The sequence below is a fragment of the Bison bison genome, unplaced genomic scaffold (assembly GCF_000754665.1).
Source record: "Bison bison bison isolate TAMUID 2011002044 unplaced genomic scaffold, Bison_UMD1.0 scf7180017864376, whole genome shotgun sequence".
NCBI classification, from domain to species: domain Eukaryota; kingdom Metazoa; phylum Chordata; class Mammalia; order Artiodactyla; family Bovidae; genus Bison; species Bison bison.
The window spans coordinates 11,073,874-11,083,866 of NW_011494948.1; the positions used below are offsets into that span (position 1 = coordinate 11,073,874).

General features: G+C 39.9%; 1 protein-coding gene across 8 annotated transcripts in view; it reads right to left on the reverse strand.

Annotated features, from left to right (window-relative positions):
- Positions 1-9,993, reverse strand: part of BNC2 (basonuclin 2) — a 479,688-nt gene that overhangs the window by 416,165 nt on the left and 53,530 nt on the right. The window contains exon 1 of one of the 8 annotated variants that reach the window (XM_010857045.1): positions 8,222-8,392. The exons of the other annotated variants lie outside the window; for them this stretch is intronic. The gene's annotated coding sequence lies outside the window, so the exon portion shown is untranslated. Of the gene's footprint in view, positions 1-8,221; positions 8,393-9,993 lie in introns of those variants that run through there. 8 annotated transcript variants of the gene reach the window in all.

The following is a 9,993-nucleotide window of genomic DNA, read 5'->3' on the forward strand; positions in this document are numbered from 1 at the left end:
GCTGGAATCAAGATAACCGGGAGAAATATCACTAACTTCAGATATGCAGATGACACCACACTTATGGCAGAAAGCAAAGAAGAACTAAAGAGCCTCTTGATGAAAGTAAAAGAGGAGAGTTGAAAAAGTTGGCTTAAAACTCAACATTTAAAAAAAAACAAAAACTCAACATTTAGAAAACTAAGATCATGGCATCTGGTCCCATCACTTTACGGCAAATAGATGGGAAACAGTGGAAACAGTGACAAACTTTATTTTGGGGGGCTCCAAAATCACTGCAGATGGTGACTGCAGCCATGAAATTAAATTGCTCCTTGGAAGAAAAGCTATGACCAACCTAGACAGCATATTGAAAAGCAGAGACATTACTTTACCAACAAAGTCCGTCTATTCAAAGGTATGGTTTTTCCAGTAGTCAGTCACGTGTGGATGTGAGAGTTGGACTATAAAGAAAGCTGAGTGCCGAAGAATTGATGCTTTTGAACTGTGGTGTTGGAGAAGACTCTTGAGAGTCCCTTGGACAACAAGGAGATCCAACCAGTCCATCCTAAAGGAGATCAGTCCTGAATATTCATTGGAAGGACTGATGCTGAAGCTGAAACTCTAATCTTTTGGCCACCTGATGCAAAGAACTGACTCATTTGTAAAGACCAGGATGTTGGGAAAGATCGAAGGTGGGAGGAGAAGGGGACGACAGAGGCTGAAATGGTTGGATGGCATCACCGACTCAACAGACATGAATATGAGTAAACTCTGGGAGCTGGTGATGGACAGGGAAGCCTGGCGTGCTGTAGTCCATGGGGTCACAAGGAGTCAGACATGACTGAGCGACTGAACTGAACTGGAGCCATTCAGCAGGCTTGCAGTCTGCCCCCTGGTTGTACAGAACTAGGATTGAAGTGGACAAGGATCTTTATCTCAGAGCCTCCTAAGTGACACTCCTTTCACGGATAGAGCTCAGGACTGATATAAGGGGCTTGGGTTTGTAGGTGGGGCTTGAGCGGAGGCTTCTTCAACCACCCCATCTCAGGGAAAATGAAAGTGAAGTCGCTCAGTCATGTTCAACTCCTAGCGACCCCATGGACTGCAGCCCACCAGGCCCCTCCGTCCATGGGATTGTCCAGGCAAGAATACTGGAGTGGGGTGCCATTGCCTTCTCCGATCTCAGGGGAAAAGATTCACAAAACCAGGGAACACTAGCCACCCACAGTCCTCCTTGCCTTTTGAAAAACACTCAGAGTCTTCTGTGCAAGTGTGCAAGGCCCTCAGCCTGAGAGCTGGTCTCTCATCAAACAGAAAGCGAGGCCAGACGCCAGCTCCAGACCCAGCTGTTCCCCAAGCTCGTGGTGCAGGTGTGAGACCATCCCCGTGAACCTCACCTGCCTGCAGTTTGTCATTACCACAGGCAGAGATGCAGTCGGGGCTTTTGTTTTACTTCACACCAGGGGGAAGTCATTTTTGGAATTTTTCATCTTAAATAGATTTTTCTTAAATGTATGTGACACATATTCCTCACAGGACTTAATAAAATAGATATTTCTCATGCCTGGAAAGTAAACTACAGCTGCAAAGATTCAAAGAAAATTTATTCCTTTTTTAAACTAACATTCTGGTTGGAACATTCAAAATACTTATTTTGCTATAATTTCTGAAAAAGTTCACAACCAGCAAAAACAGAACTCTCTTAGCAAGCATTTTTAATTAATATTATGCTAATTAACAGGACAAAGGCAACACTAACAAATACACATGAGCTAATATATCCTGGTATAACTTTTTATCTATAAGGCAAAGAATATAATTTCAAGACAGGAAAAAATTCCTGTAGCTCTTTCTTGCCATATAATTGCCATTATGGACATAAGAGGAAAGCCATTATTTTCAGATCTTTAAAAATCTGAGTCTGACATTTCTGTAAGGAAAGGAAGAAGTGATCATTGTAAGTATTCATAAAAAGCTTCTAATTGCTTTAAAATTACTCTTTAGACATACAAATAAATAAAGCCCATTGTACTACAAGAGCTTAGGTTGAACTGTATAAGGGAAGGTATTTTTGTATCTGACTTCAATGCAAAGAACATAGGTGCTTTCACTCAGTTAAGCTTTTTTTTTTTTTTCTACAAATGAAATGTATTCCCTAAGCAGAAAGTGTCCAGCAGAAATAACAGTAATGGGGATGGGGTTTTCATGACATTCTCAGGTGACTTCCAAGATTCCTTGTCACAATCAAGACTGCTACAATGGCAAAAAGAAACGAACCTCTGGGACTCTGTAACCTCCCCAGACATGGTGTACTAAAAGGATTTGGCTTGTCTCGTCTCTCCTGATTATGCAATATATGCTAGAAGCAGAAGAATGGTGACACGGACCACTGGGCTGTGGACAATGTTTTCTGGTCCCACTTGTTCCATCTCCTCATTTACGATTGTGCGTGTTGCCCTGACACTTGCAGTGAGACGAGAGTGGACATGTACCAGGCAAGAGCAATGAGCAATGTTCAGCTTTGTCTATAAGGTAAAGAAAGCAGGGAGGTGTATATTCAGGTACTTAGTGGGCCAGCACGGGAGCACACACATGTACACACACACATTTACACACAGGCACCTCCTAAGTCTTTACTGGCATAGACATATAAACATGTCTGGCTTTACACAACAGACATTTTCCTTGAAGTTGTGATCAATAATATTGCAACTCAAATATTCAAAGGCCCTAGAGAAGCTTACTGTTTAAAAGAAATCTATGATGACGCCTTTCATAAACCTGTGTTTGCTAATAAAAAAAAAATCACCCCTACATTGTCCAAGTTTGGATTTATGTATTCAGAAACAGCATGCAAACCCAAACACAGAGATCACAGTCACACTGTCTTCTTTTGTAACATACTACTTCATGGGTAAACAGGTGACCGTCACTTCAAACAGCATATTTGAAATAACAAGATAGATCTTGTTCCAACAAGAATAGCTGAAAGATTCTTATTTGAAACAGAAGCAGGGAAAGTTAACATCATGTGCCCATGGCCACACCCACAGGATAGCTAGGGGGCTTCTCTACATTACTGTGATTCTGCCCTCACAAAGACTTACCAAGAGAAATAAACCACATCTGTCCACTGGGATTGGCAAGTGCCTTTTTGTTCCCTATTAGTTCTAAGGCACTTAGAGAGAGAATGCCACTCACTGTACCTTAGGATCTCAAAGGAAACCAGCACTTCAAATGATTATCTCTATCCAGTCTGCCACACTCCCATCATTCATAGTATAAATATTCAGTGCCAAGAACCAGCTACTAAGAAAAGCAATGAAGGGGAAGTAAGATCCCAGGAAATTACTGAACATGTAATCAGCAAGACTTACACACATCTGTTTGACCAACCTCCTTAAAGAGACTGCCCAAATCAAACTCTTAAATCACTCTCGGAATGACAGGCCAGTTATGAGCCTATGATGGCTAAAGTCAATGGCAAATTCACTACCAAAAAGGACAGCACTGAGTGTGGGATGTGCCCAAACCCAACCTTCAGTTTATGGGATGTGCATTTTACAAGATCATTTGAAGTGCCATACATCAAACAGTCTGAAAGTTCTTCAGCCATGATCACCAATCACAGTCATGGTGTCTAGTTACTGTAGAGAAGAAGAATTCAAAGCTGTAGGCTACTTGGAATTAAGATAACCAAGTTTTGTTGGATGTTTGTTTTTGTTTTTTTTTTTTTGCTTCCCTTGTGGCTCAGCTGGTAAAGAATCCACCTGCAATGCGAGAGACTGGGTTCAATCCCTGGGTTGGGAAGATCCCCTAGAGCAGGGAAAGGCTACCCACTCCAGTATTCTGACCTGGAGAATTACATGAAACATATAGTTCATGGGGTTGCAAGGAGTCAGACACGACTGAGTGACTTTCACTTTCTTTTTCACATATTTTTAAGTCTTTCTGCTCTTTTAAAATGTTTTCTTTTACATTCATTTCCTTAATGAAAAACACTCATTCTTTATGAACCAATTTTTTTTTACATCCTTAATTCTAATTTCTTCTTTTTCAATAAGCTTCTATTTTTATTATTATAAATGGATATCTAACAATGACAACCAAGTGGATCTTCCTCCTTGTAACAGGGGAAACCATAAGGGAGCAATAGAGGGAAGTCTCTATCTCCAAGAAAATAGAAAGATTACATTAGTAACTCAGAGCCCATGGCTCTGAAGTAGCTGAGTCAAGTCTTCCTTAACTTGAGGTCAGAAGCTGCTCACCTCTTTGTTCCCTCTTTGACCTAAGCTTTATCTTATCCAATAACACCTTTCTTTCCTAAATGTTCCTACCCAGAATCACTGAATTCCAGTACTTAACTGGAGAAAGAAACAAAGACAAGGGGTGGAGTATGCAGAAACCACCACTGCAAGAAAAAATAAATAAATAAAAATGACAATATGCTAACAAAAGTTAACAATGTCACAGAGTAATGCAGCAGTGCTGTACAACAAACATATGTGAACCACACATGTAGTTTAAAGTTTTCTAGTAGGCACATTAGGTTTTTTTTAAAGGTGAGATTAACTTTTTGGATGAAGGCAGTCAAAAGATACAAACTCCCAGTTACGAGATAAAGAAGTGCTAGGGGTGTAATGTACAACATGATAAACATAATTAACATTTCTGTATGTCCTACATGAAGGTTGTTAAGAGAGTAAATCCTAAGTGTTATCATTCATCACAAGCAAAAAGACATTTTCTATTTCTTTAATTTGTTATCTACATGAGATGATGAATGTTCACGAACCTTACTGTGATAATCACTTCATGATGTATGTAAATCAAATCATGAGGTGTAAACCTTAAACTTATATACTGATGTAGGTCAAATTATAACTCAATAAAACTGGGTGGGGGAAGATGGAATAATATAGTTTACTTAACTCAAACTTATCAAATTATCATTTCAACATGAAATATAAAAACCTGAGATATTTAACTTTCTATTTTTCACACCAAGGTTCTAGCAGATATTTTATACTTACAGTACATCTCAACCTGAACCAGCCACATTTCTCATGGCTTCTGAACTGGATGATGCAGGCTTACAAACTGCCGGATGCTATTCTAAGTGCTTTAAATGTACAGGCTCATTTAATCCTCACAAAATCCCATGAGTAAATACTACCATTATTTTCATTTTGTTGATGAAGAACTGAAAGAGCAGAGACTCAAAAATCACATGCTGGTGGACATGGCCATCTAGCTACAACTACCATACTATTTATCAAGAGGCTACCGGGTGCATGACAGATACAGAGCTGCATGTCCAAATAAATTCTCTGATGTGCTCCGAAGAACACTCCTGGAGGATAACTGTTAACACTCCAATTTTACACACTGCTGCATCATTAATACAAGACATTTAGAGAAGGGGCAGCATGACTTCACAAGGTAATACACGATGGAAAATAGCAAGGGTGACCAGTGCACAGGTCTAACTCTAAAGGAGCACATACTCTAGTAGAAGAGTACAAAACCACCACAAAGGTTACTATACTACAAGGTATAATGAGGTACAAAGGAGATTTAGATGAAAAAAATCTTAGTCCAGTAAGAGAACAAGCAAGACCTTCACGAAAGCAGATTCCCACCAACAGTGTAGGAGGATTCCTTTTTCTCCACACCTCTCCAGTATTTATTATTTGTAGACTTCTCAATGATGGCCATTCTGACCAGTGTGAGGTGAAATCTAATAGTAGTTTTTATTTGCATTTATCTAATAATTTTTATTAGAATAAAAAATAAATTCTATTTATAAAAATAAAAAATTATTAGAAAATTATTAAAATAAAATTTATTAGAATTATTGTTTATTAGAATAATAAAAATTGTTATTAATTTACTTTTAGTTAGCAATGTTGAACATTTTTCATGTGCCTTTTGGTCATCTGTATGTTTTCTTTGGAGAAATGTATATTTAGACATTCTGCCCATTTACTGACTGGGTTTTATGGAGGTATTTTAGAAACCTAAAAACAGAGCTACTGTATGACCATACAATCCTGCTCTTGGGTATATATGAGGAGAAAACCATAATTTGAAAAGATACATACACCCCAGTGTTCACCACAGCACTATTCCAACAGCCAAGACACAGAGGCAACCTAAATGTCCTTCAACAGATGAATGGATAAAGAAACTGCGGTACATATACACACAATGGAACATTACTCAGCCATAAAAAGAATGAAGTAATGCAATTTGCAGCACTGTGGATGGGCCTAGAGATTATCATACTAAGTGCAGTAAAGTCACACAGAGAAGGAAAAATACCATATGATATCACTTATATGTGGAATCTAAAAAAAAAAAAGATACAAGGATTTCCCTAATGGTCCAGCAATTAAAACTATGTACTTCTACTACAGGAGGAGCTGACTCAATGCCTGGTTAGGGAGCTAAGACCCCACATGCTGTAGAGTGTGGCCAAACAAATTAATTAATAATTCTTAAAATTAATTTTTAAATGATACAAATGAACTTATATACAAAATAGAAATAGACCAACAGACGCAGAAAACAAACATGACTACTAAAGGGGAGCAGGGATAAATGAGGAGTTTGGAATTAACATGTATACACTATTAGAAACAAAATAGATAACCAAGAGGCACCTGCCAAACAGCACAGGGAACTATACTCAAAATTTTCTAATAACCTATAATGGAAAAGAATCTGAAAAGGAACAGATTATATTTACATCTGAATCACTGTGCTATATACCTGAAACTACTACAACATTGTAAAGCAATGAAACTTCAATTTTAAAAAATAAAATAAAAAGGAATTAGTAAGGAGCCTACAGCCAAGAGCACAGGTAAGGCAGTGGGATAAATGACCCGCAGAAGGGTGTTGAAGGAATAGCTGAAACAGTTCAAAAATGGCTAGAGTACAAAGTGAAAGTGTACTCAGTCATTTCTGACTCTCCGAGACCCCCATGGACTGTAGCCTGCCAGGCTCTTCTGTACATGGGACTCTCCAGGCAAGAATACTAGAGTGGATTGCCATGCCCTTCTTCAGGGGATCTTCCCGACCCAGAGATTGAACCAGTGTCTCCTGCATTGCAGACAGATTCTTTACTGTCTGAACCAACAGGGAAATCCTTGGGAATGCAGACTACATGTAGGAAAAACAATTGTCAGATGTGGTGCTAAAGTTGTCCAAGGGCTGTGGCAGGAAAACTCAAATTTTATGCAAAGTCTGAAGAAACTGAGTACCATGATCAAAACTGAGCCTCAGGTAAAATTATTCTAGATACACTGGACAAGATGGACAGCAACAAGGAAGATAAGATAAGAAAAGCGGGCGAGGGTGTTATAAAATGACTGAGGCAGGAAACTGCCATGGTCACAGTCCAGTATAAAACAGATAGTAAGGATGAGGCTTTGTGGATGCAGAATCCTTAAGGCCTGGGGTCTAGAGTTAAATCAAAGCTGATGGAGTTTCAACCCTTAGTGACGAGCAGAGTGGTGGAACCATTAACAGAAACTTTGGATGTAACACAATCCAACCAGCATGCTAGTTAATCATAGTAAGTAGAAGTTTTTAATCCCTCCCCCGTTTTTTTCAGCCTACAAACTTCCTGCTATAGCTGTGCTTCCCATATCAAGATCTGCACAATTATCTACTAGGCTTATAAATGGCTCTTATTTTAAATTAAAGAACTCCTTCTCTATCAAGTTAATCATTAGTGGTTAGCAGAAAATGGCAAGGGGCATTATGTTTCAACTAAGACAGAATAACCCTAACACCTCCAAGTCCTTCAATGCAAACACAGAAGAAGAATTTCAGAATTCCAGCACAGCTGAATAATGCTCTGCATAGACTTATCAAACAGCCATGACTAAAACATCCAACATCGGCCTTTTCCTTGAAGTTCTCAGTGTTTTCAGAGGAAAAGTTAGAAACAATTTCCCTACTGCCAACTTCCCTTTGCATTTTTTTTCATGTTTAATTAAAAAACACTCTACTTTAAGCAAATATTTCCCCTTTAATTACCTGACACACAGTAGTAGAGCTGCATAAATTTTGCCTGAGGTTAAACCTGGAGTAGAGCCTAATCACCAGCTTGAGACATTGTTCTGGCCAAGTAAAGCAGAACACATTTATCCCCTGTGTTTGAACAATACTTAGGCACTTCCACTAAGACCTCCTTTTACCCGGTGTTGATTCTGATTAACCCCCTTACCTAATTTGTTCGGGAAATCTGGGCATTCTTCACACCACCGCCACAGGATTAAGCACCTCAATGCAGAGGTTCAGGTGTGTACAGAAGTATGCGGTAGAAAATATGAACACCTCTGGGTGGCTCAGCTGGTAAAGAGTCCGCCTGCAATGAAGGAGACCTGGGTTCGATCCCTGGCTTGGGAAAATCCCCTTGAGAAGGGAAAGGCTACCCACTCCAGTATTCTGGCCTGGAGAATTCCAAGCACTTGGAATAGTCCACAGGTCGCAAAGAGTCAGACATGACTGAGTGACTTTCACAGTGCCAGACCTACCACCATTAAATGCCGACCTGGGCAGCCTTCCCTGATTCAACAGATTTTGTTCTAGACACACCTTCATGTTTCTCTACTGCTTTCCATAAAGAAGATTTTCAAAGTACAGTGATGAGAGCAGATAGAAAAGTCAAGAGAAAAGTTACAGGTCAAATACATGCCCAAAAGTAGTAAGCAATTAAGAATGACAGCTGTATGCATAAGCTAAGAAAAATTGGGAAATTAATGGCACTTTCATCAAGCAATGAATCTCAAGACCAAACAGATACACACACACACACACACACACACACACACACACACATACAGGTAATATGCACGTACTTTCTTTGTTCCTAAGAGGCCCCACTCCAAATTCTCAGGCTGAAGTATGCTGTAGTGTTACATGTGTGGTCTAAAGATGCTCAAAGCACTTTTCTTATCCTACAATTCAATCTAGTAATAAAAGGATGGTTCTTTGGAAGACTGAATTCAGGGCAGCTGGGAAGTTTCACTAGAATCAAATGATCTCATCTGCCAACCATCCAGGACTCCCCAAACTCTGGAAGTGATCTTGTGTCACCGCCGACCTCTCTAGCAACCGACAAGGGAAATGGAGAGGGTGAGGAAGCAGCCACCTTTCCATGTAGGGAAGTCTTCTGCATTCTAGTCCACTTTTCCATCTAAGACATAGAAACCACATAGGCAGAGCAGAAGATCCCAACTAGAAAGTCTTTTTCAGGGGGGTAGTTGGAAGGGAACTCGGGGAACCACTTACTCAGGTAATCATTTGTGTGCACACCAAGCAGACTGGTATGCGAGGAACAGGAGGCCCTAGAGACTCTGGCCACTTGAACCATTAGTGGCTAATACTCTTTGAAAGCAGGTGGCTGCTATGTGAGAACAACTTCAATAAACTCGGGACTTCCCTGGTGGTTCAGTGGCTAAGACTGTGCTCCCAATGCAGGGGGTCCAGGTTCAATCCTTGGTCAGGGAATTAGATCCCCCATGCCTCAACTGAAAGATCCCGTGTGCCAAAAACGAAGCTCCCACATGCCGCAACTAAGACCCGACACACCCAAATAAATAACTATTTTAAATAACAAAAAACTCTATATAGAGGCAACGACGACAACAATGATAAAGATGATAAAGACAGTGGAGGCAGTAACTCTTCGTGCTGTGCTCATGATGTCTGGAAAGTATAAGGCTTTGGAGTCAGAAAGATCCCAATTCAAATTCAACACATTTCAAGCAACTCATTTAAACATTTTGAGTTCCCCCTTTTTCATCCAAAAAATGAGAAGAATGAAGAGGCACAAACCCAGAAAGCTGTTGTGGAGATAAATTTAGCAGTGTGATGGAAACACCTGGCACACTGAAAAGTGTTTCACACTCATTCATTACCCTCCCTTCCTGAGCACAGTTCATGGTGCCTTCCACAAATCTGAGAACTGGCTCCCCAACAGGAGGAGCCCCAGGA